Source organism: Lathyrus oleraceus, chromosome 5, assembly GCF_024323335.1.
Source record: "Lathyrus oleraceus cultivar Zhongwan6 chromosome 5, CAAS_Psat_ZW6_1.0, whole genome shotgun sequence".
NCBI classification, from domain to species: domain Eukaryota; kingdom Viridiplantae; phylum Streptophyta; class Magnoliopsida; order Fabales; family Fabaceae; genus Lathyrus; species Lathyrus oleraceus.
In genome coordinates, this window is record NC_066583.1 from 171,527,240 (window position 1) to 171,551,983 (window position 24,744).

Here is a 24,744-nt window from a genome sequence, read left to right on the forward strand (position 1 = left end):
GCTCAATCTAGTGGGATACATGTTCACTTTTTTATGTCTCTAACTTTTGCCTGGATCGCCCTTTCGGGTTTTCAATCCACCGAGACACTCATTTTTGCCTAAGCCGCCCTTTCGGGTTTTCAACTTAGCGAGCTATTCTATTTTTATTTTTAGACAAAGTATTTCTTGACTGCATCTGAATTCACAAGACGAGTGAAATCCTCCCCATCCATAGTTGTAAGTATCAAAGCACCACCTGAAAAGGCTCTCTTAACAACATATGGACCTTCATAGTTTGGAGTTCACACTCCCCTGGAATCGGGCGCGAAAGACAAAACTTTCTTGAGCACCAGGTCACCTTCTCAGAACACACGAGGCTTGACCTTCTTATCAAAGGCTTTCTTCATCCTCTGCTGATATAACTGACCATGACACATGGCAGTCAATCTTTTCTCTTCAATCAAATTCAGCTGGTCGTAACGACTCTGAACCCATTCAGCATCAGTCAACTTGGCTTCCATCAAGACTCTCATTGATGGGATCTCCACCTCCACTGGGAGCACAACCTCCATGCCGTAAACAAGAGAGAAATGGGTTGCCCCTGTTGAAGTGTGAACAGATGTACGATAACCATGCAAAGCAAATGGCAGCATCTCATGCCAATCTTTGTACGTAACGACCATCTTCTGGATAGTCTTCTTGATATTCTTATTAGGAGCTTCAACAGCCTCATTCATCTTGGGTCTGTAAGGAGAAGAATTATGATGTGCAATCTTGAAGTCGCTACACAGCTCTTTCATCATCTTGTTGTTCAAGTTAGATCCATTGTCAGTGATGATCTTATCCGGCACACCATAACGGCATATGAGTTGATTCTTGATAAACTTCACAACCACCTGCCTGGTCACATTTGCGTATGATGCCGCTTCAACCCACTTGGTGAAGTAATCAATTGCTACGAGAATAAATTTGTGACCATTAGACGCTTTCGGTTTTATCATGCCAATCATGTCGATTCCCCACATGGAGAAAGGCCATGGTGATGAAATCACATTCAGAAGTGTCGGGGAATATGAATCTTATCCGCATAAATCTGACACTTATGGCATTTCTTCACATATTTGCAGCAGTCAGACTCCATTGTCAGCCAATAGTAGCCTGCTCTCAACATCTTTCTAGCCATAGCATGTCCATTGGAATGAGTACAAAATGAACCCTCATGGACCTCAGTCATTAACAGGTCTTCTTCGTGTCTATCCACGCATATGAGCATAACCATGTCAAAATTCCTCTTATAAAGCACATCACCATTGAGGTAGAAACTGCCAGATAATCTTCTCAAAGTCTTTCTATCTTTCACAGATGCCCTAGGCGGGTAAATCTGGCTTTGAAGAAAACACTTGATATCATAATACCATGGCTTATCATCTTGCACCTCCTCTACTGCAAATACATGAGCTGGTCTGTCCAAGCGCATCACAGTGATGTTGGGAACTTCATTCCAAAGTCTAACCATGATTATTGAAGCAAGTGTAGCAAGAGCATCTACCATCTGATTCTCATCTCGAGGAATATGATGAAAGTCAACCTCAGTAAAGAATGTTGAAATCCTCCTTGCATAATTTCTATATGGGATGAGGCCAGGATGATTCGTCCCCCATTCACCCTTAATCTGATTAACAACAAGGGCCAAATCACCATAAACATCAAGATGCTTGATCCTAAGATCAATACATTCTTCCAATCCCATAATATAGGCCTCATACTCAACCAGATTATTCGTGCATTTGAAAGTTAGCCTTGTTGTAAAAGGAAAATGTGTGCCCTGAGGAGTAATAATCATTGCCCCAATACCATTTCCATATTGATTTACAGCGCCATCAAACACCATGCTCCATCGGGAACCAGGTTCTGGCCTTTCATCGAGCGTAGGCTCATCACAATCTTTCATTTTCAAATACAGAATCTCCTCATCTGGGAAGTCATACTGAACTGACTGATAATCCTCAATCGGTTGGTGTGCCAAGTGGTCAGCCAAGATACTACCTTTTATAGCCTTCTGAGCTTGATACTCAATATCATACTCAGATAACAACATCTGCCAACGGGCAATCCTCCCAGTTAAAGCAGGCTTCTCAAAGATATACTTGATTGGATCCATTTTGGATATCAACCAAGTCGTATGATTTAACATATACTGGCGTAAGCGCTTAGCTGCCCAAGCCAAAGCACATCATGTCTTCTCAAGCATCGAATATCGCGACTCACACTCAGTGAACTTCTTACTCAGGTAGTAGATAGCATACTCTTTCTTCCCTGATTCGTCTTGCTGACCAAGGACACAACCCATTGAGTCTTCAAGAACTGTCAGATACATAATCAATGGTCTCCCTTCCACAGGTGGGGACAGAATCGGAGGTTCAGACAAATACTCTTTAATACTATCAAAGGCCTTTTGGCAATCCTCGGTCCAATCATGAGACTGATCTTTCCGGAGGAGCTTGAATATCGGCGCACATGTGGTAGTCATGTGGGATATGAATATGGAAATATAATTCAAGCGGCCAAGAAAACGTCTGACTTGCTTCTCGGTTTTGGGCGCAGGCATCTCTTGTATTGCTTTGACCTTCGCAGGATCAACTTCAATACCTCTTTCGCTGACAATAAAGCCCAATAACTTGCCGGAACGGACTCCAAATGTACACTTGTTCGGGTTCAGACGAAGCTTATACTTCCTCAAACGCTGAAAAAGCTTCAACAAGTATTCTACATGTTCAACTTCCGTTCTTGACTTTACAATCATATCATCAACATATACCTTGATCTCCTTGTGCATCATATCATGAAACAAGGTAGTCATAGCTCGTTGATACGTGGCTCCGACGTTCTTCAAACCGAAAGGCATCACTCGATAACAGAATGTTCCCCAAGGTGTGATGAATGTTGTCTTCTCCATATCCTCGGGTGCCATCTTAATCTGATTATATCCGGAAAATCCATCCATAAATGAGAAGACATTGAATTTAGCTGTATTATCTACCAACATATCAATATGTGGTAGAGGGAAATCATCTTTCGGACTAGCTTTATTCAAGTCTCTATAGTCCACACACATTCGGACTTTTCCATCTTTCTTAGGCACGGACACAATATTGGCCACCCATTGAGGATATGTAGAAGTCACCAGAAACCCCGCATCAATTTGCTTCTGAACTTCCTCTTTGATCTTCACTGCCATATCGGGATGAGTTCTTCTGAGCTTCTGCTTCACAGGAACGCACTCAGGCTTTAATGACAGGAAATGTTGCACGATATCTGTATCTAGACCAGGCATGTCTTCATACGACTAGGAAAAGACGTCAACATATTCTCGTAGCAACTCAATCAACCCTTTCTTAACAGACTCTTCCAGGAGTGCCCTAATCTTTACTTCTCGCACACAATCTTCAGACCCCAAGTTTATTGTTTCCAGATTCTCAAGATGCGGCTGAATGATCTTCTCTTCATGCTCAAGTAGACGGGTAATCTCATCAGGAATCTCTTCAACATCATCTTCTTCCGCCTCAAATACAGGGAACTCAAAGTTGGGAGATGGTGTTGGATCATTATGTTCAATGGGTTTGATCAACCTGCATAATGATTTTGGATACAAGGAGTTTAGAATTCAAACAAGGCAAATCATTATGCAGATGCAAAGATTGATTTTTTTTTTTTAGTTTTTAGGGTTTTATGTGATCACCAATTTCATGCAAAAGCGAAAAGGGAAAATAATTGGAAAAACAAACATTTAACATGAATTTATTGAATGAAAATATCATTGTATTTATGAGCCAACAATGTCATCACTCCTCCTTTTGGCATGGGAGGAGGGTTTTTAAACACAATGAACATTACTTTGACTTATGGATAACTGTTGGAACATCAACAACAACCCAATTATTGCAGACCCCTCCAGGGATGACGAAGTTGCCAGAATCCTCTACATCCTCTTCCACAATAGTAGCAGTTTCCTCGTCTTGACCAGTGTGGATGAATCCACCACTCTTGAACATCCCTTGCTTGTTGAAGACACCAGAAGAATACCCCCATGCCAGCCCGGGATTTGTTGTCTTCCAGCTTAATCATTTGCCCCAATCCAACAGTTGTACCATGCTCAATGGCCAACTTAGCATCTCTATAGGACGCAAATGAAGAAGTTCCCTTCTTAATAGGCTCATCAATAGATAAAGCTTGGAACGGAGTTCCAACTTCATCCTCAACGTCTATATAAGAGAAGGAAGACAAATGGCTAACCAGGAGAGCCTTTTCTCCCCCTACCACCACCAGCTTCTTGTTTTTAACAAACTTCAATTTCTGGTGTAGGGTGGATGTCACGGCACCTGCCTCGTGAATCCATGGTTTGCCTAAGAGACAACTATATGATGGGTGAATGTCCATGACCTGGAAGGTGATTTGGAAATCACTTGGTCTAATTTTGACTCGGAGTTCAACCTCTCCAATCACAGTTTTACGAGACTCATCGAAAGCTTTCACCACCACTCCACTCTGCCTCATGGGAGGCCCCTGATATGACAATTTTGCAAGAGTGGACATTGGCAACACATTCAATGATGACCCAGTGTCCACCAGTACATTGGACATGGCATCATCTTTGCAGCTCATAGATATGTGTAATGCCAAGTTGTGGTCTCTTCCCTCCTCAGAGAGATCAGCGTCACAAAAACTCAAATTGTTACAAGCGGTGATGTGTGCAACAATACTGTCAAATTGTTCTATTGTGACGTCATGATCTACATACGCCACATCCAACACCTTCTGCAGAGCTTCTCGGTGTGGTTCTGAATTCATCAACAAGGATAGTACAGAGATCTTTGATGGCGTTTGTAGAAGCTGATCTACTACGTTGTACTCACTTTTCTTGATGAGCCTCAACATCTCATCACAGTCTTCTTTCGCATTGCCACTCTGGCCAACAGAGACAGAAGTTCTCAACATAGAGGCAGGTTTGGCAACAAGTGCCGGATTCGGAGCATTCACAGCAATCCCAACCGGGCATTCAGCGTAATCAGCAACATTGGCTCTTCGGACATCAGCTTGAGGTTTTGGCGGAGCCGAGAAGACACGACCGCTACGGGTCAGGCCGCTGACGTCGGCAATATTGACAACAGAGGTAGAGGGCAAGGGCACCTCTTTCCCATCCTCTAATGCTACAGCATTGTAGCGATAGGGGACCGCCTTCTCAGAAGAGTATGGCACAGGGCCAACTGGTTTAATGATCAAAGAAGGAAAAGCCTTTTGCTTGCGACCATCGTACTTGATAATAACAGGCTCAGCGATCCGAAATACCGGAGTAATTACGTTGACTTCATCACCATCTTCGTCAACATTTCTATTTTGAAGTATCTCAATGACTCCTTCATCCAACATTTCTTGAACATATTTGCATACTTGGCGGCATCCTCTTTGATTAACAGTGCAAACTTGACATCTATCATGGTCGTGCTCGTAATGACTGTACTCACACAGCAGTCTATGCATCTCGACCAGAGATTGTCGAATATGGCTGACATATTTGACTTTGTATTTACCAGGGCAGCCCTGGACCATGTTGACAGATTTCCCATGCTCGGGCAATGGGTTCTTCTTTACATTAGGACCTACGTCCTCGAAACACAAAATACCACATCTCACAAGGTCTTGAACCTTGGTCTTCAGTGGATAGCAGTTTTCCACGTCATGTCCGGGTGCACCAGAATGATAAACACATTGTAATTCGGGCTTATACCACCACTGAGGGTTGGTAGGTATGGCCGGTGGGTCTCGTGGAGTAATCAAATTCCTCTCTATTAAAGAGGGATATAATTCTGCATATGTCATAGGAATAGGATCGAAGGTGACCCTCTTCCTCTCATAACTTGTACTGGCTTGATTACTGTTTCGAGGCTGGTAGACCTGCTGTTGAGGACGGTGTTGTTGTTGTTGATATTGCGGATGTTGTTGTTGCTGATTATTATTGTGATGCTGATATTGCTGATTATCTCTGAAAACAGGTGCTATGTGAGCCACCTGATGCTGGTTAGCGGCAGGACGCACGGTCTTCTTCCTCACTGAGGGTCTTCTAGGTTTAGCATGGGAGGTCATAGCATGTGCCTCGCCATCTTTCTTCTTTCCAAACGTCCCATACTGTTTGGCAGAAGAGCCTTCTTCTCTAGTCAGGCGCCCTTCCCTGACTCCTTCTTCCAAACGCATCCCCATATTCACCATCTCGGTGAAGTCAGAAGGAGCATTGGCAATCATCCGCTCGTAATAAAAATAACTCAAGGTCTTCAAAAAGATCTTGGTCATCTCTTTCTCCTCCAGCGGGGGCACAATTTGTGATGCTACCTCTCGTCACCTCTGGGCGTATTCTTTGAAAGTTTCCTTGTCCTTCTGGGACATGGCTCTCAATTGATCCCTATCGGGAGCCATATCCACATTATACTTGTATTGCTTGATGAAGGCCTCGCCAAGGTCATTGAAGGATCGGATGTTCGCGCTATCCAAGCCCATATACCATCTCAGGGCAGCACCGGATAAACTGTCCTGGAAGTAGTGAATGAGAAGTTGGTCGTTGTCGGTCTGAGTCAACATTTTCCTTGCATACATGACCAGGTGGCTGAGAGGGCAAGTATTTCCCTTGTACTTTTCAAAGTCGGGAACCTTGAACTTTACAAGGATTTTGACATTAGGGACCAAACAGAGTTCAGCAGCAGACTTGCCGAAAAGGTCTTTTCCTCTGAGAGTTTTCAATTCCTTGCGGAGCTCAAGAAATTGGTCATTCATAGCATCCATATTTTCATAGATATCTGGGCCCTCAGACAACTCAGAATGATAGATGGTGTCGTCTACTTTGGGCATAGTATGCACGACAGGAGGAGGAACAACTAGGACCGGGCTAGATGCCAGCAGAGAAGCAAAGGTGGGTGCAGGACCCTCAGGCATGAAGTTGGGAGGCATCCCCCACGGAAACCCGACTGGCATGGCTGTTGGTGCGAAATGGGCGCTAGCCGCAGGCACAGTTAAGGAGACAATCTCGGAGATGACTGTCCTCTGGGGAGGAGTTGAAGGTGTCGGAGATGACTGGCTTTGGGCAGCCATGAATGACTCCATCAGGGCAGTCAATCTAGCTACTTCCTCCTTAAGCTCACGGTTCTCTTGTTCCAAATGATCCATTAGTCTTGATGCGTTGGCTCGGGTGTAGTACCGGTGAGTCAGCTTGTCTTTGAAATAAATGAAGAACACAGAGTTAGACCATAGAACAAGAAGCCTGGAGCAAAACTTGCTTATGCTCATGATGCATGCAATGCATATGATTTAATTTTTTATATCAGAGGAACTTTTAGAGTTCTATTTGAAAATATTGGAAGTATTAAACATTTATCACATATGGAAATATCATATCAATAACATTTGGAAATATTTTTTACACTAAAGAAGTACAATATTGGTAACCAAATACAATACAAGAGAGAAGGAAAATGAACATCCTATGGAACCCTAGAAGCAATCATCTAAAGCCCTGGAGACTGGAAGATAGGATGCACGAAGCCTCTTCACCTCCCTCTCATAGGCTGCCTCCATGTCTGCCTTCTCTTTGGCGAGTCGATCGTACTTCCTCTTCCAAAATTTGGAAGACCGAGGAAGTAGAGAAGTCCATGCATCATCAGGATCATCAATAACCTGGTGCTCGAGGAACTCTATCAAAACATCCTTCTCCTTGATCTGCTGAAGCAACTCCTCTCGTTCACGGATCCAGGCACGCGAACGGTCTTCATCTTTCAACTCCTCTACTCCTTGGTCAGGGAGGGTTGAAGGCCCAGCCACAACCAAAGGTGTAGGTCTGATACTCATAAGGCATGAGGTACTCGGAAGCTCTCCCCCTCACCCAAGAAGTATAAGGCTCCAAAGCGATACAGTTCTTCGGACCCAACTCCTTCCTTCCTTTCCTTTTCACTTTCTTCCTTCCTACTTTGAAATATCATTTCCTGAGGTTCATTTGCTCCATTATTGTCGAATTCTTTGTTTGGTAAATTTCTTTCTACCTGTCTTTTTTCAACATGACTTTGATTTTTTTCTTTGATATGCTTTAACTCTAGAAAGAAATGTGGTTCTTTTTCTCTGTTCGGGTAGTTCTTGATTAAGATTGAAGCTTTTTTCTTATGGTTACATAGTTTTTATGTTTGGTTTCCTTCTTCTTTCTACCCTTTTAATATAAATGCATTTCTTTTATGGTGTTTGTTTGAACGAAAGTTGTTGTGGAAATTTGATTGTGAAAAGCTTGATAGGAAAATTCCAATTTATATCTTTATTTTATTTAAACAGATAATCAAGGGTGATTATTTATGGTTTCCTCAAAGCGGCTTCATCATCCCCAAGGGTGTATACATCTAGCGTGAATACACTGAATGCAAATACAATACAAAGAATTAATCTTATAAATGAAAAAAATTGATAAATAATTCAAATATTAAGCAATTAAATAGCTCAATATAAATGAATTATCATTTATGTAGTGTGAACACACTCGTTAAACCTAAAATAAGAAATTTTGTTAATTTGATTTGTATTCAAAAGTGAAGTTATAGATTAATCTAACATCTTCAAATACAAATTATACAATCATATAGGCTTATCATTAAAAATGGGTAGGTAACATCATAAAACCAAAAAGAATTGGTCCCGGCGGGGCTCGAACCCGCGACCTTCGGCTCATAAGACCAACGCTCTAACCAACTGAGCTACGGGACCAATTCATAAATTTCATTAAATATTATAAAATTAAAAAAATTCATAATTAAATTTAACGAAAAAATTGTATGATCTAGGAATTGATTTATAAGGAACAATAAAAAAATAGTTATAGGTGTTAAACCAAATATGGTTTGAAGAACATACACCTCTAATTGTGGAGTTTTGATGATAATAACAAAATTGAGAATAATTAGTACTTTAATGAGTTTGTTTCCATGTGTATAACAACTTACAGTGTTCTACGAAAATTAGAGATATTTGTGTTAGAGTTAACAAGTTTGACTGCATGACCATTTGCACTAAAATAAAAGAAATTATTCTACCCCCCCTAAAAGAAAATGATCATATGTACCACAAGAAAAACATGATCATATGTACACGGACAAAAGATGATCATATATACTCAATGCTAAGTGACCTCACTTTCTTAGACGAAGAACTTGTCACTTGTGCCCAGACAAAGAATTAATTACATATGCCTAGACGAAGAGATTATCACATATTTTTAGATGACAGACGTCTGCTATGCTATGCCACCACATAGATTATTCTCTCAACGGTCACATCATGACATTTGTTTCAGCATAAGGAACGAAAGGATACGTTTCCATACATATATTACAATTCCAAAGACTCTATTATCAACAGACACATGATTTGCAAGGACAAATGATTTAAAAATTAAATATTTAATTTGTAGATAAGAGAATCAAATTTGAGTGTTGAAGGTGACCAAAACACACCATTTTAAATACTTTTGAGCTATTCAACAACCTTTTGATTTAGTTCTGTAAGCTTTTCAAATCATTGTAATAATACCAAACAATAGACAACAAGATACAAGTGTCTTTTATTCTTTATTTTTTTAGGAAAGTTGAACATTCACACTCGAGCTTTAATGAGTTTACCATTATGTATCGGTTGTTGTAAATAAACATTTTTATAATTTTTAAAGTCCTCTAGTGTGAGGCAAGAAATTCGTTCAAAGGTGTAAGGAAAATAAGTCTCTACACTTGTAAGGTAAGAAAATGATCTAGTGTGATACAAGGAAAACAATGTTTTGATTATCTTATTGGTTATATATAATCAAGTTTAATTATAGTTTAAATATCTCAAGTATAAGAAGGATAGACTAGCTTCTAGTCATCAAGATTAACCCATATAATTTTTTTATATAAATTTCTTCCATAGTTTCTGTAGCGGGATATTCGTTACCATTAGAGATATTGACTAAATCTAAGGTAAACCATACAAGTCGAGTCGCCATCGCACTTCTATTTATCCAAAGAAATGGTTAGAAAGCGAACAAAAACCTAAAAGTTTTATCGAATCAAAAACTAGTAAAAATGTCAGAGATCGGGGTAAGGGGGTTGGTTATGCAATGGGAAGGTTTTAAGCACCCAAAATATCCTAGGTACTCCTAGGGAGCTCTTTTCACATTTGTTGTAAGGTTGGTATTTTGTGAAAGTTGTTTGTGCAAACATGATTGAAGAGATGAGAAGAGAATATACAAGTTATTTACATTTCGTGTTTGGATGGATAAACCCATTGCCTACGTACCATCTTAAAAAAAGATTAGGATCAAAACCTCGTAGTTCGGGGTAAAAATCTCAAAACAAGTTGGTGAATTGATTGGTCCAAAAGCCTTAAGGTCTTTTGTTAGCCAAGGGAGAAAACTCAACCTAAAACCACAAATCCACCATGTGAGGATAACTTCAACATGCTAGTGCGGGGTTAACCCTATAATAAGCATGGAAGACTCATTGTCCATCACTAAGGATATAGGTGAGTATTACATCTACCTCAAGGATAACTCAAACCTAATAGCTAAAGGTTATGAAAAAGTTTTGATTAAGAGAGTGGCCATTGAAACCACAAAAAAGGTATTTGAATGAGTGGTATTTACCAATGAAAAGTATTTACAAAATATGGTCAAAGTTGATTTAAAGATTCAATTCAAAATAAGTGTTATGAAAAGAAAGTTTGAAAATCAAAAGCATAAGGCTTAGGTTTCTAATGTTTGAAAAGAAGTGTTAACTGTTTGCACAAAAAGTTTTGGCTCGGGTTAGAGTGGGGGGAAGAAGAAGAATGGCTAAAGTCCTAATCATACAAGAGATGAGGGATAAGAAACAAGACCACAAATGGAGTTCCTCTCTTGAGATCATATTGATTATCCAAGTAGCTCCCATCCTTTGTAATATGCAAGCAAAATAATTGTAAGCTCAAGCAATCAACATAATCAAACAAGCTTCTTAGAAGATCCCCAATGCCTCTTGTATCTTTCACTTTGGATGAACATGGCAATGATTCTTAAAGTTGAGTTCTCATAGGATCCCCTAGCACAAAAGCGCACACACATCAAAGAGTCTTATGAAGTAAATCAAGAATGGACAATAGTGAGTTTAGAGGTTTGGTCCTTCTAATCCATCTTCCTCATTAAGGTCCTCTTACTCCAATTTTTCATAGGGAATGTCCTAGAAACTAAGTCCATTTGTCCATTTCTTTGCATTTGGTCCACAACAATCAAAACAAAACACAAGCACAATAATATATACACAATTATGTTCTCAAGTGAGCAAAGGGCAAATTGCATTAACATAAACATGTGCTCAAGTGAGCAAAGAGCAAAACAAATGAATAATATGTACAAGAATAGTAAATTGCATAAATGTAAAGTGCAAGAATTAAATGTTAATAGTTAATGGTCAGTGTTAATAGTTAGTGTGCCATAAGGCAAATTTAGCGCTATGTTAAACAATCGTAATTGGACTTATGTAGAAGTCACAACTATGTGAGGCCGGTCAATAATAATGTAGGCAACAACATAAGTTAGAGGTCTTTATTAGTGAATCAAACTCCAACAACTTGTCATGCCAAAAAGAAGATGAGAAATGATCTTGTATTGATTTAGGTTCTTTGCATGATTTAGGAAGCAATCTATCCTTAATGCAAAGTCGTTCACTTGATCTATGATAAAGATGAATTAGATTTGAATAAAGGAAGATTAAACCTCCCTAATCAATGCTAACCACCAATCTTTAACTCATTGATCAAAAAAGAAAAAGAAGAAGGAGAAGAAGAATATGAAGAATTAAAGTGCATTAATGGAAATGGTATGTAATAATCAACAAGTGTTGACCAAAGATAGAGAAGATCAAGGTCAAACAATAGAAAACATAAGCAAAATGAGAATTAGAAGTCAAGAAACAAATAAAATATTTTTGGCATTTTTAATATTTAAAATAAAACTTGAATTAAAATAATAAAGAAAGGTCAAACTTCAAACTCACTTCAAATCAACTTTGAAAAGTCCAAGTGAATTATCCCAAGTTCAACAAGGTCAAAGAAAGTTTGACAAAAAATTTCAACATTTATAAAAGTCAGAAACTATTTTAAATCAATTAAAAATGCATAAAAATAACCTAATTGAACTAAATTCTCAAATAAATCTCAAATCAATTAATAAATTGATGAGAATATTTTTCATAGATCTATCATCATTCAAAAAGGTTAGAAAAATATTTTTGTATTTTTTGGATATCAAAAACTATTTAAAATGAATTAAAAATAACCAGAAAAGAGAAAATTACTAAAAAATATCAAATGATAAAATTAAAAAAATTAAAATCATTTTTAGAAAGTAGAAATTAAAAGGAGAAGAACGAAAATGGTCCCATAATTTTTGGACCAATAATGAGAGAGATATGAATTTTTAAAATAAAATGGAATTAAAATAAATAAAAGAAATTAAAATCAAAAAATAGAAAATGAGAAAAAGCGTGGAGCGTTGGATCTGAGCTCATTAATTGAGCTGGCACATCATGTGGATCACAACGCGCGCCTACCAAACACGTGAGTCAAACGAGTCACATGGAGCATTAAAAAAAGTCATAACAAAGGACGCGTGAGATTGCATCTGGAAACATGAACGAACGGTCTTGATGAAATCTGGAGAACAGACGGTGACCAGCGCTACCGTCTTATCCGGCCAGCTCCGGCGAGGTTCAAAAATTGCAGAGGAAAAAAAAGTTAACCAAAATGCACGATCCAGGTATCATTCGAAAGCTGGGGTGATTTGCATCACCCCTGTACCATTCAATTCCACTCTAGATCTCTAGATTGAGAGAAATCAGAGGTGAAAATTCTGTGGTGTTCATATGAACTTCATGATTTTCAAAAATTGAAAGCACAATAATGTTGCCTCTATGCAGAGGACTTCAAATCACACAATAACAAAGCAAATGGAACACTATACAAGCTGGTTCGAAGCAAAATTCAGTTGAAGAAAACCTTTGAATTGCAAGGATTTGAGTCAAGATCTTTGGATTCTTTTGCAAACAGTAAGCACTATGGATCAAGTAGAGAAGGTTTAGGAACTTTGAGATCTGACGATTGATCAATGAAATCAAAATTCAGATCTGAAAAATTTGAAGAGAAATGCAATAGTTCCTTTAGTGAGGGTTGAGTTTTGAGTTCAGCAGCAATTGGGGCGCCTTAAGGTTGAGAAATTATGAAGCCAAGGCCTTGTATTTATAGCTGAAGCAATGCTGAATGCATGAATCAAAACTTGCATGAATGGAAAGGGCCTCCATGCATGGGCCTGTACAGGCGCATGGAGGGCCCAATTCCACTTGGAATTGCAAGCTTATGTCAAAGGGAATGAGAATGGACGTGCAGATTGGACTGTATGAGCTCATGCATGGCATTTGAAATGATTTTCACAAAATGCACTTTTACATTGAAGTCTTCGAAAATGCCATGTCCAAAATTAAAATGCAACCTTATGAGTAATGGTTGGAAAGCTTGTTGCATAAGGAACAAATGTCATGTTGATCAAAACTCCATTTGGGCCTTAGAAATCAATGGAAATTGAACTTGAAGTGTAGGGTGCAAAACATGCATATGTGGAATTTTTAAAATTGGCCAAAGTTCAAGCCCTTCTGTCTTACTGATGCAAGCTCCAAATGACAAAATCTTCAACATGAAAGTTGTAGATATTTTCAAGGCAATCAATTTTTACTTATATTTTGCATAATTTGGATTTTTGATGAAGATGTAATGGGCACTTGAAGTTGGACTTTTTCACATTTCAATTCATTTGGTCCAAAGTGACCTATAATGTTTTGCATTATCACATATATTTATTTTGAGATTTTGCAATTTTGTTCAACATAAAATTTGAAGTAGAAATATTAATATTTCCAATGCACTTGGTCTCACCTCCAAATCATGAAAAATTAATGAGTTATGTCCTTGGGAAGTTGACCCAAAATTAGGGTTTCAGTCAAAATGACCTATAATGTCTTGGAATGGATGATGACCTTCCAAGCTTCAAATAAATTTTTGATGAACATGAAAGTTGTTCATATGGTCCTTAAGAGACTTTTTTCTCTTGGGGTCATCTCCATTTGGCCAACACATAAAACATTAGGTCTCAGTGCATTTCAAGATTGTCAGATGAATTGACTGATCAACTTCTCAAGTCCAAACCTCATATCTTGATGAATTGATGATTGAGGAAACTTAAATAAGTTCAAATATGCATGAAATTATGAATTAAAGAACTTCCCTTGATTGTATTTGACCATGGGTTGAGGTTGCTTCATGAGCAAGGCACAGTTGATGAACAGATGAATTAGGGTTTCCTTGGGAAACAAACCTCAAACCCCTTTGATTTGCTTTGATCAAAATGGTGAATTGAGATACTTGGGAGGAATATTTGATGAATGAGAGCTTTGGGAACCATTTCCATTTTTGCCTTCATCTTCTCTTGGTCATATCAATGCACATAGGATCTCCTAGAAGCTTTAGACCATGTGACTGCTCAAGCTACAAACAAGATATGTTAGTGACATATTTTTGTGCTTTTGGTTAGTGAATAAAATGATGAAAAGCAATAATATACAATTTAAGCATGCTCGGTGATCTCAAACCAACTCACAAGAGGTCCTAACCAAAGGCTAAGGGAACCAAGATGCTTATGATCCTTGAGGCTATGCAAATGTAGGGTTATGATGCCATGAGGGATCTTAGGATCAAAATTGGGGTCTTACAGGTTTCTATTGACATACTTGTCTATTGTATAGCTACCCATTTGGTCAGAACTTTTCAATTTTAAACTTTTAAACTTTTGTGCATAGGGTAGTCTCTTCATCTTCTCCCGACTTCTTTAATTTCAAAATCTCTCCCTCCATTTTTAAAACCTTCTTTGTGTGAACTACTTTTGTTTTAAACTTTGACCACTTTTTGCAAAAAGGATAGAAACTTTGGCCTTATGCCATTGCATTTTCAAACTTATTTTCTTAAATCAAACTTGTAAACAAACTTAATTATACTTGACTTAAACTTTCAAAAAAGACAAAAAAGAACTAACCCATTCAAAACATTTTAGGCCTTTGTGCCTTTCAAACTTAAATTTTGTTAAAATCAATGCATCCATTTTGAAATTTGTAGCACGGACTACGAGGTTTTGATCCCTCATTTTTATGTTGGTACGTAGGCACAAGACTGAAGGTCTTGACAAACAAAAATATAATTAATGAATTCTTTTCTCATCCCCCCATTCTATTTGTTTGTAAACGTCACTTTGTACAAAATACATATGCACACAAAAAGGGCTCCCTAGGAGTACCTAGGACACTTTGGGTGCTAACACATTCCCTCTGTGTAACCAACCCCCTTACCTGTGATCTCTGACTTTTATTAGTTTTTATTTGAAAACTTCTTACTTATTGGGTTTTGTTCGTACTTTTTCCCTTTTCCCTTGGAAACAATAAAAGCGCGGTGGCGACTCTTGTTAATTGATCTCTAGTTTGTAAATAGCTTGATGATCATGAATTTCCCGTTACATGCACGAATCGCGTCAGAGTAATATAAAAGAATGTCGATCCCACAGAGACCAAATCATCAATCTATCGATTACTACTATTATTATGATGTTTATCTAAGGCGGTACAAATGAGATATTGATGTCACAAAATAACAGTAAATAAAGAAAATGATAAATACATTGCAGATAAAGATAGGCTTGAATGTATTTCATGTCAGTTAAATGATGCTTCGATTGTCTAAATAGAATTACTTATGGGGAAATATTTTCTACTCTTGAAAAGAATCCATTTAACAGAAATTGTCGCTTTCGCGTATTCAGAACCGAGTTTACCCTTAAATTAAGGCCTTTTATTGTCACTTATAAAAGGTGCGCAGAACGCTAAAGTAGTAAACTTATTTTAAAGAAATAAGACTCGTAAACTTAGTTGAAAAGTGATTTTGATTTGGAAAGTTTACCCAAGGAGTTTCCTGATTTTAAATCTATCAACGCGTCTGAAAATAGTTTCAAAAATCGTTTTTCCTTAAAGTGATAAAAGTTCCTAGTTACTAAGCCAGGGTGCTTTCGCACTCCTTGAGTAGTTAAAATTAACCAAGTTTGTTTTAGAAAACTCAAATTAAGAATCAAAACAGCCCTTAAAGCATTTCTACAGATGCAATATGTGAAACATCTCTTTAACTGCGATCCTTACATTCTAACCTTTGAAAGATTTAGCCAGACATGGTAATACAAACAAACACAACGATATTGATCATGATGAAAAGTTGTTTAGAATGTAAGGCGTAAAGAACAAGTAAAGCGTGTAAAATAATAAAAACGAGCGATAAAGATAGTGGCGAGAAATTTAAATAAAGTAAAGACAATGACAGGAAATTAAATAAAGTAAAGCATGACAAGAAATTAAGTAAAGTAAAGCGTGACAAGAAATTAAATAAAGTAAATGACAAGTAAAATAAATAAAAGCGATTAAATTAGAACCTGCTCCAAATGGAGGCTTTAAATCTGGTACAAGGAAAATAAACCTTTGACTTTGAAGATAAAGACGACAGCAAAATCAAAGTGCTCCAACTCAATCTCACTAAGGTGCGATAACCCCTCGATGTGACGGATTACCACTTTTGCAGATGATAATATAGTCTTAGTGTTGTAAACTAAGTTGGATGATTTGGAAATGAACTAGAACGACCTATTTATAGAGGAACTCAGCAGCATGCAAAGACCATGATGCCCTTCAACTTCTCCTTAGTGGGAACGTGAAATGCAAAGGTGGCGCCCACCACCCCTTCATGGTGCCCGCCATGTGTGTGAATGGGAAAGTTCATGGGATCGTGGCAGTTTCCTCCTGGTTGAGGGCAGATGTGTCATGGCTTCTCCCATAGAGGCTGCCATGGATAACGCCATGTGTACAACATTTTCCGAAAAACCCTAATTTTTGGTCTTTTTGCTTCGTTTCTTCTAAAAAGGTACCGATAGAGCTAAATATATGAAAACAATATAAAAGAGAGCATAACACAAGCAAAATGATAATAAAGACCTAATAAATATGTGAAATCCGAGTCAAAAACGCGGTGTGATTCAGTGTGATCAAATTCTCCCACACTTAAACATTTGCTTGGCCTCAAGCAAAACTCTTTTATAGCTCATGCAAGAAAAACAGTATCAACCAGAGTTAATTCAAGGCAAAAAGGCTTATAAGTTCATTCAAGGAATGTATCGATAGGTACTAACGTATCGAACTAAGGATATTGTAGTGACACTTCCCACAAATGCGGTCATAGGCTTCGTTCCTATACAAATCAATCCACATCACCCCACCATACCTAGGCCTTCTTTTCATCTTCTTCAAGTCCTTTTCATTCAGGTGCAATCACATTAAGCCCGTTATCCGTACATACTCATAGTAAGGTGACCGGTTAGTGATTATGATCTTAAGCATGGGGCTCTGGTATATAAGTTGGTGTAACCCCTTTATTTAACCCAATTTGTAGTTGTGGGGGATTGGATCGTAATCCACCCTACCAAGTTCAGCACTAGATACCTCTGAACTAACCAACAATAGGCATATCATTATATATATATATATATATATATATATATATATATATATATATATATATATATATATATATATATATATATATATATATATATATATATATATATATATATATATATATATATTATTTTTCTTCTGCATGTTTCGCAAATGTCTTTATTTTGCTGGGTTAAATGACCGTGTGAGAGTCACCTAGCCCGGATTTTCATACAACTAGAGAACAAAGCAGGAATTTTTGTTATCATTCACTTATTTTCATCGGTCCCCTACGTAGAGCATGCTTAAGCCGGAGCTGACTGTAAGGATAAATTACTTAAGGACTTATTTGGAACAAAAATTCGGGCCACATCATACGGGGTATCGGGATCGACTCTTATAATCATGAAGCATACGGTGTTAAGACAATATCGATATTTAGAAAAAGTTTTCCCAAGTCTTTTACATCCCGTCATAAACCTGTCTTATAGCCTGAATATTCAAAATACACTGTTTTCTTTGCTCACAAATTTTTTGGTAAGGCTAAAGAAATGGGAGAAGTATGGATACACCACACAGATCACTCATCAAACACATATTATTTTATTGAAAAGAAAAGCAAACAACTAAAACACACAAAACATACTAAAAATAAAACATACTGAAAATAAAGGAAAGCGATAAAAATCTCCTCCCACACTTAAACCGAACATTATCCTCAATGTTTCGATATGAGATAGGGTAGGAGTAACCTGAAAGAGAGAACTATGGTTGATCACCGGTACCGTCACCGCCCTGGTCAGGATGCCTGGGTCGACGACTCCTGCTACGAGTACTAAGACCTTCCTGCAGCTGCCTAGAGCGACCTAAGAGAGACCCCTGGTTGGCCTCGATAAGTGTGAAGTGACGCTCATTAGCCTGTTGCTGGCGATGGTGCTCATTAGTGATCGCAAGCAAGGACTCTGTGATAGTCCGATGTGCTTGCTCAGTACGCTGCTAGGAGGACACCATAAAACTCATATTATCAGTCTTTTTTTATATAAAAAAATGAAAATATAAATCGAAATAGTAAAAGTGAAGTAAAGGGAAAAGAAATCATGAGTTGCCTCCCATGCAGCGCTTGTTTAACGTCGTTAGCTTGACGATTTGAACTTTATATATCAGAGGTAGGAATCGGAGGGTCGATCAGAGTATGGCCAGGGCATTCTGAGGGGATGTCACCTCCTTGATATTGCTTCAGTATTTGTCCATTTACCACAAACGGATTATAGGAATTGTTCCAGATTTCAACTGCTCCAGATTTTAGGATTTTGGAAACCTTAATGGGGCATGTCCATCTCGAACGCAGCTTACCTGGAAAAAGTCGTAATCTGGAATTGAAAAGGAGAACAGAGTCGCCTATATTAAAGTTCTTTTTCACAATCCTTTTGTCATGTCATGCTTTGGTTCTTTCTTTGTATACAATGGTATTCTCGTAAGCGTTTTGGCAGAGTTCCTCCAATTTATGGATATCGAGGATTCGCTTCTCGCCAGATGCTAGGTAATCCAAATTCAGGGTCTTGATGGCCCAATATGCTTTGTGCTTAAGTTCAAAAGGTAAGTGGCATGACTTTCCATAGACTAAATGGTATGGTGTAGTTCCAATAGGGGTTTTATAAGCAGTTCTGTAAGCCCACAATGCTTTTGTTAGCTTTTCAGACCAATCTTTTCTGGATATTGAAACAGTTTTTTCCAAGATTTGCTTAATCTCTCTGTTAGATACTTCCACTTGACCATTAGTCTGGGGATGATATGGTGTTGTTACTCTGTGTTTTACTCCATACTTTCTTAAGAGTTTATCGAATATCCTGGATATAAAATGTGATCCACCATCACTTATGACAAGTCATGGTACTCCAAATATGGGGAAAATATTATTTTTAAACATCTTGATGACTACTCTCGTGTCGTTGGTGGGTGTAGCTATAACTTCTATCCATTTGGACACATAGTCGATGGCTACCAAAATATACTTGTTTCCCATCGAAGATGGAAAATATCCCATGAAATCAATACCCCAAACATCAAATGATTCCACTTCTTGGATGTTCTTCAAAGGCATTTCGTCGCGTATTGAGATGTTTCCAACGCGCTGGCACCGGTCATATTGGACAATATAAGTATGGACATCATGCCATAGTGTTGGCCAATAAAGACCAGCTTGAAGGATCTTAGCGTATGTCTTGGTTGTGCTTGAATGTCCACCATAAGGTGAAGATTGACAATGCTCTATGATATTTCTAACTTCTTCCGGGACGCAACGTCGAAAGATGTTATTTGTTCCTCTTTTGAAAAGGAGTGGTTCATCCCAATATAAATGTCTTACGTCTTTAAATAACTTCTTCTTTTGTTGATAATTGAGGTCAGGTGGTATGATATCAGCGGCTAGATAATTCACAAAATCAGCGTGCCATGGTACTCTGCTAACTTCTGAAACTGTCCCAAAGTTGTCTCTATCAGGTTCAAGGGGAACGATATCTAACTTGGCTATCAATTTGTCATAGGTGAAATCATCATTTATAGGTAAACGGTCTGGCTTCAAATGCTCTAGTCTGGAAAGATGGTCAGTAACTACGTTTTTTGTTCCTTTTTTGTCTCGAATATCTAAGTCGAACTCTTATAGCAAAAGGATCCATCTGAGTAACCTAGGTTTCGCATCCTTTTTGCTTAGAAGGTAACAGATAGCTGCATGGTCTGTATAGACTATAATCTTAGATCCGACAAGATAAGACCTAAATTTATCAATTGCAAAAACTACAGCTAGGAGTTCCTTCTTTGTTGTTGTATAATTTAGTTGAGCGGCATTTAGGGTTCTACTAGCGTAATATATTACATGTAATTTCTTATCTTTTCTTTGTCCTAAAACAGCTCCTATAGCGAAATCGCTAGCATCACACATTATTTCAAAGGGTTGAGTCCAATCCAGAGTTTGTAAAATGGGTGCTGAAATTAGTGCTTGTTTTAAATGATTAAAGGCTTCGATACATTTTTCATTGAAAATGAATTCAAGGTCTTTCATCAGAAGGCCGGTCAGGGGTTTTGTTATTTAGAGAAATCTTTGATGAAGCGTCGGTAGAAACCGGCGTGTCCAAGAAAACTACGGACTTCTCTAACTGTCTTAGGAGGGTTAAGGTTTTCTATAACTTCTATATTTACTTTGTCGACCTCAATGCCTCTTTCAGATATTATATGTCCTAACACTATGTCTTCTTTAACCATAAAGTGACACTTCTCCCAGTTTAATACAAGGTTAACTTCTACGTATCTTTCTAGGATTTTCTCAAGATTAATGAGGCAATTCTCAAAGTCAAACCCACATACCGAGAAATCATCCATGAACACTTCCATAATTCCGTCGAGATAATCTGCGAAGATTAACATCATACAACGTTGGAAAGTAGCTGGCGCATTGCAGAGTCCAAATAACATTCGTCTGTAAGCAAACGTTCCGTAAGGACAGGTGAAGGTTGTTTTCTCTTGATCCTCGGGGTGTATGGGTATTTGGAAAAATCCAGAATATCCATCCAGATAACAAAAGTAAGAGTGTCTGGCAAGACGCTCAAGCATTTGATCTATGAATGGAAGGGGAAATGGTCTTTCCTAGTTGCCTTATTGAGTTTCCTATAGTCTATGCACATACGTCATCCGCCTTCTATACGTTTAGCCACATGCTCGCCCTTCTCGTTCTGCACGACTGTGATGCCTCCCTTTTTGGGTACCACATGTACAGGACTTACCCATTTACTATCAGAGATCTGATAGATTATACCAACTTCTAGCAGTTTAAGGACTTCCTTCTTTACCACCTCACTCATTATAGGGTTGATTCTTCTCTGATGTTCTCTGGAAGGTTTTGAATCCCCCTCTAGCGATATCCTGTGCATACACACAGACGGGCTTATACCTTTTAAATCAGAGATGTTGTATCCTAAGGCAGAGGGGTATCTTCGTAAAACATTCAAGAGTTGGTTTGTCTCGTCTTGGTTTAAGGTGGCACTAACTATTACTGGGCGGTTTATTTCTTTATCCAAAAACTTGTATCTTAGGTTCTTGGGCAATTCCTTAAGTTTTTGAGTTGGTTTTTGAGAGTCTGGTGAAAGGTCAGGAGTAAGGGCCAAACATTCGTTAGTGTGAGGTTTCGTTTCCTTTAGCTCTTCATCCTTTTCATTCGGGTTTGGAAATGGTTCGATCTTAGGTTCTTCTTGATCAAATTCCCTTATGCATTCATCTAAGATATCAATCGCATAACATGCATCTCCTATGATTGGTGCCATCAGGAACTTTGAAAGAATAAACTTTATATTTTCATCTCCTACTTCGATAGTTAATTTTCCTCTTTTAACATCTATTATGGCCCTGAGTGTTGATAAAAATGGTCTACCTAAAAGGATAGGGATATCGTTGTCTTCTTGATATCCATGACCACAAAGTCTGTCGGGATATAAAGTTGAGCGATCCTAACGGGGATGTCTTCTAATATGCCTACAGGATTCTTAACAGATCTATCGTCTAATTGGAGGGACATCTTAGTCGGTTGTAATTCTCCTAAGTTTAACCTTTTACACACAGCTAAGGGCATTAAACTTACACTAGCGCCTAAGTCTAGGAAAGCTTTGTCGATCACATGACTCCCTAGAATGCAAGGTATAGAAAAACTACCAAGGTCTTTCTCCTTTTTAGCAAGTTTATTCTCGGAAATAAAGTTGCATTCCAAGGGTTTGGGATCGTCAAGCCTATGCTTGTTGGTTAAGATGTCTTTGAGAAATTTGGCGTAAGATGGAATATGGGTGATGGCTTCGGTGAAAGGAATCTCTACATGAAGCTTCTCTATTACTTTTATAAATTTTTGGTACTAGTTATTGATTTTAGTTTGTTTAAGTCTTTGCGGATATGGGATTGGTGGTTTGTAAGTTTTGTCCTTGGCTTCTCCTTCTTGGTCGGTTTGTTTTTCGGGTTCCACTGGTTCCTCTTCTTGGTTGGTAGGTATTAGAAGCCTTGGACTCGCTCATTGCTGGGTTACGAGGCCCTTCGTAAGCGGTCCCACTTTGTAATGTGATAACGTTAGCTTGCCCTCGAGGGTTGAGTTGAGGTTGTGTCGCAACCTAAAAAATAGAAATGCGAAAAAACAACCGGCGAGAAAAGAAATGACAGAAGAGTCACCACCGTGCGTTATTTATCCCAAAGGAGGGAAAGGAAACGCTTGAAGAAAACCTGAAGAAAGGAAAGGAAAAGACAAGGTCTTGCAACCAAATCTTGGGTTCGGGAGTCGATTATGCGAAGGGAAGGTATTAGCACCCCTACGCATCCGTAGTACTCTACGGGATCCACTCTTGTTATTCTTATCTAAAGGGTGTGTGTTTATCTAAGGTACTATTTACTAAAAGAGGGTCAAAAGAAGATGACTCGCACGGATGTCGCATCCACTGCATACGTATCTCATCTGAGTATGAGAACTAGAGTCTTCGTAGCTCGGCTACCTATGGGCTAAAGAGGAGTGTGCTCGCTAAGACATCACATATTATGCCTACGTATCTCATCTAGAATGAGAATCAGAGCAAAATGTAGTTCAGCTAACTACGGGAACAAGGGTCTCGATTGCGACTAGGGCAAGAGAAAGGGAAGGGTCTCGATCGCAACGAGGGCGAGAAAAAAGAATCGCAACAAGGGAGAAAGCAAACAAGGATTAGTTGTTAGTTGTCAGTCAAAAACTCGGTAAGACATCGCGTCTCGTGCCTACGTATCTCATCTGAACATGAGAATCAGAGTTGCCGTAGTTCGGCTAACTAGGGGTTAAGGATTGCCATTTGAACATGGACTTACAAAGGAGGACACTAGTTGTGTCAAAGGAAAGTGGGCAATGTGTTCACGTCCTAGCAGTAGGTGTCGCAGCTCGCTGAATTAAGTCTTAGGCAGTTACCTCTTTGCAATAGAACGGACTGACATGCCACAGGATCAGAGACGCACGGAAGGTCTAAAAAATGGGGAAGCTCTGCCCTAGAGTTGTCATACAATGTGAACCTATGAGTTAGGATTTACAAATGGGAATATCTACCTAATGTTAGCATGCAAAGAAAGAGGGAATTCTACCTATGTTATCATACAAAAGAATGAAGGAATTCTACCTATGTTATCATACAAAAGAATGAAGGAATTCTACCTATGTTATCATACAAGGAAATAAAGGAATCCTACCTATGTTATCATACAAGGAAATAATGGAATCCTACCTATGTTATCATACAAAGGGTTCTACCTAATGGGTGCTACCAAAACGGAACAAGAATCGACGAATTGAGCAAGAAGAGGAGTGGGGTAAAGGGTGGATGGTGATGCATGAAGCAATCGACTTACAGGTAGATGGAGATGCATGAAGCAATCAACTTACAAGAGAAATGGCGATGCATGAAGCAATCGACTTACAAAAGGATGGATGAATACGTGCTGGTTCTGTTAAGTTTTGAAAATGATTACTCGATGTTGGATCGAGGTTTTGATCTTGTTTTGAAATGGTTATCGGATGTTCGTTTTAATTCTTATATTAACAGATGAATAAAGAATGAAAGAATAAACATATACACTTCATGGGAGAGGGGTACATTTGTTATGAATGGGGGTTGTTCATGGCAATCAAACAATAAAAATAAAATGCCTCATACATCATACAAGTAGGCAACAGTCATTAATCAAGTCAGATAAAGAAGCAAACATGTATATGATCAAATTAAATAATCAAAGAATGATATAATGAAGCATTAGACAATGCATGAGAAGTATAAACATGTTAAGCAATCAAACAATAGAAGCATGGATGAAAGAAACAAGTATAAAAAATGTCAGATGAATCAGACAGATGAAACTATGCACACAAAGGATCACTGAATAATTTAATCGGGAAATGATGCAAGGATCAAATAAAATTAAGATGAAAGGCCTCTAATATGTGGCACATGAGATGAACAAGGGAGGATCAAAAGATCTCTTCAATTGCCCTAAGCAATCCCTAAGTCAAACATCAATCATAGAAAAGTCAACTGAAAAGTCAAGTCAACTTGAAAAATATGGAATAAATAGTAAA

General features: G+C 38.3%; 1 non-coding gene across 1 annotated transcript; it reads right to left on the minus strand.

Moving 5' to 3' along the window:
* Window positions 1–8,692: 8,692 nt before the first annotated feature.
* On the minus strand, window positions 8,693–8,766 carry TRNAI-UAU (transfer RNA isoleucine (anticodon UAU)). The gene has a single exon. It is a non-coding gene; the product is annotated as a tRNA-Ile (tRNA).
* Between the last annotated feature and the right edge of the window lie 15,978 nt (window positions 8,767–24,744).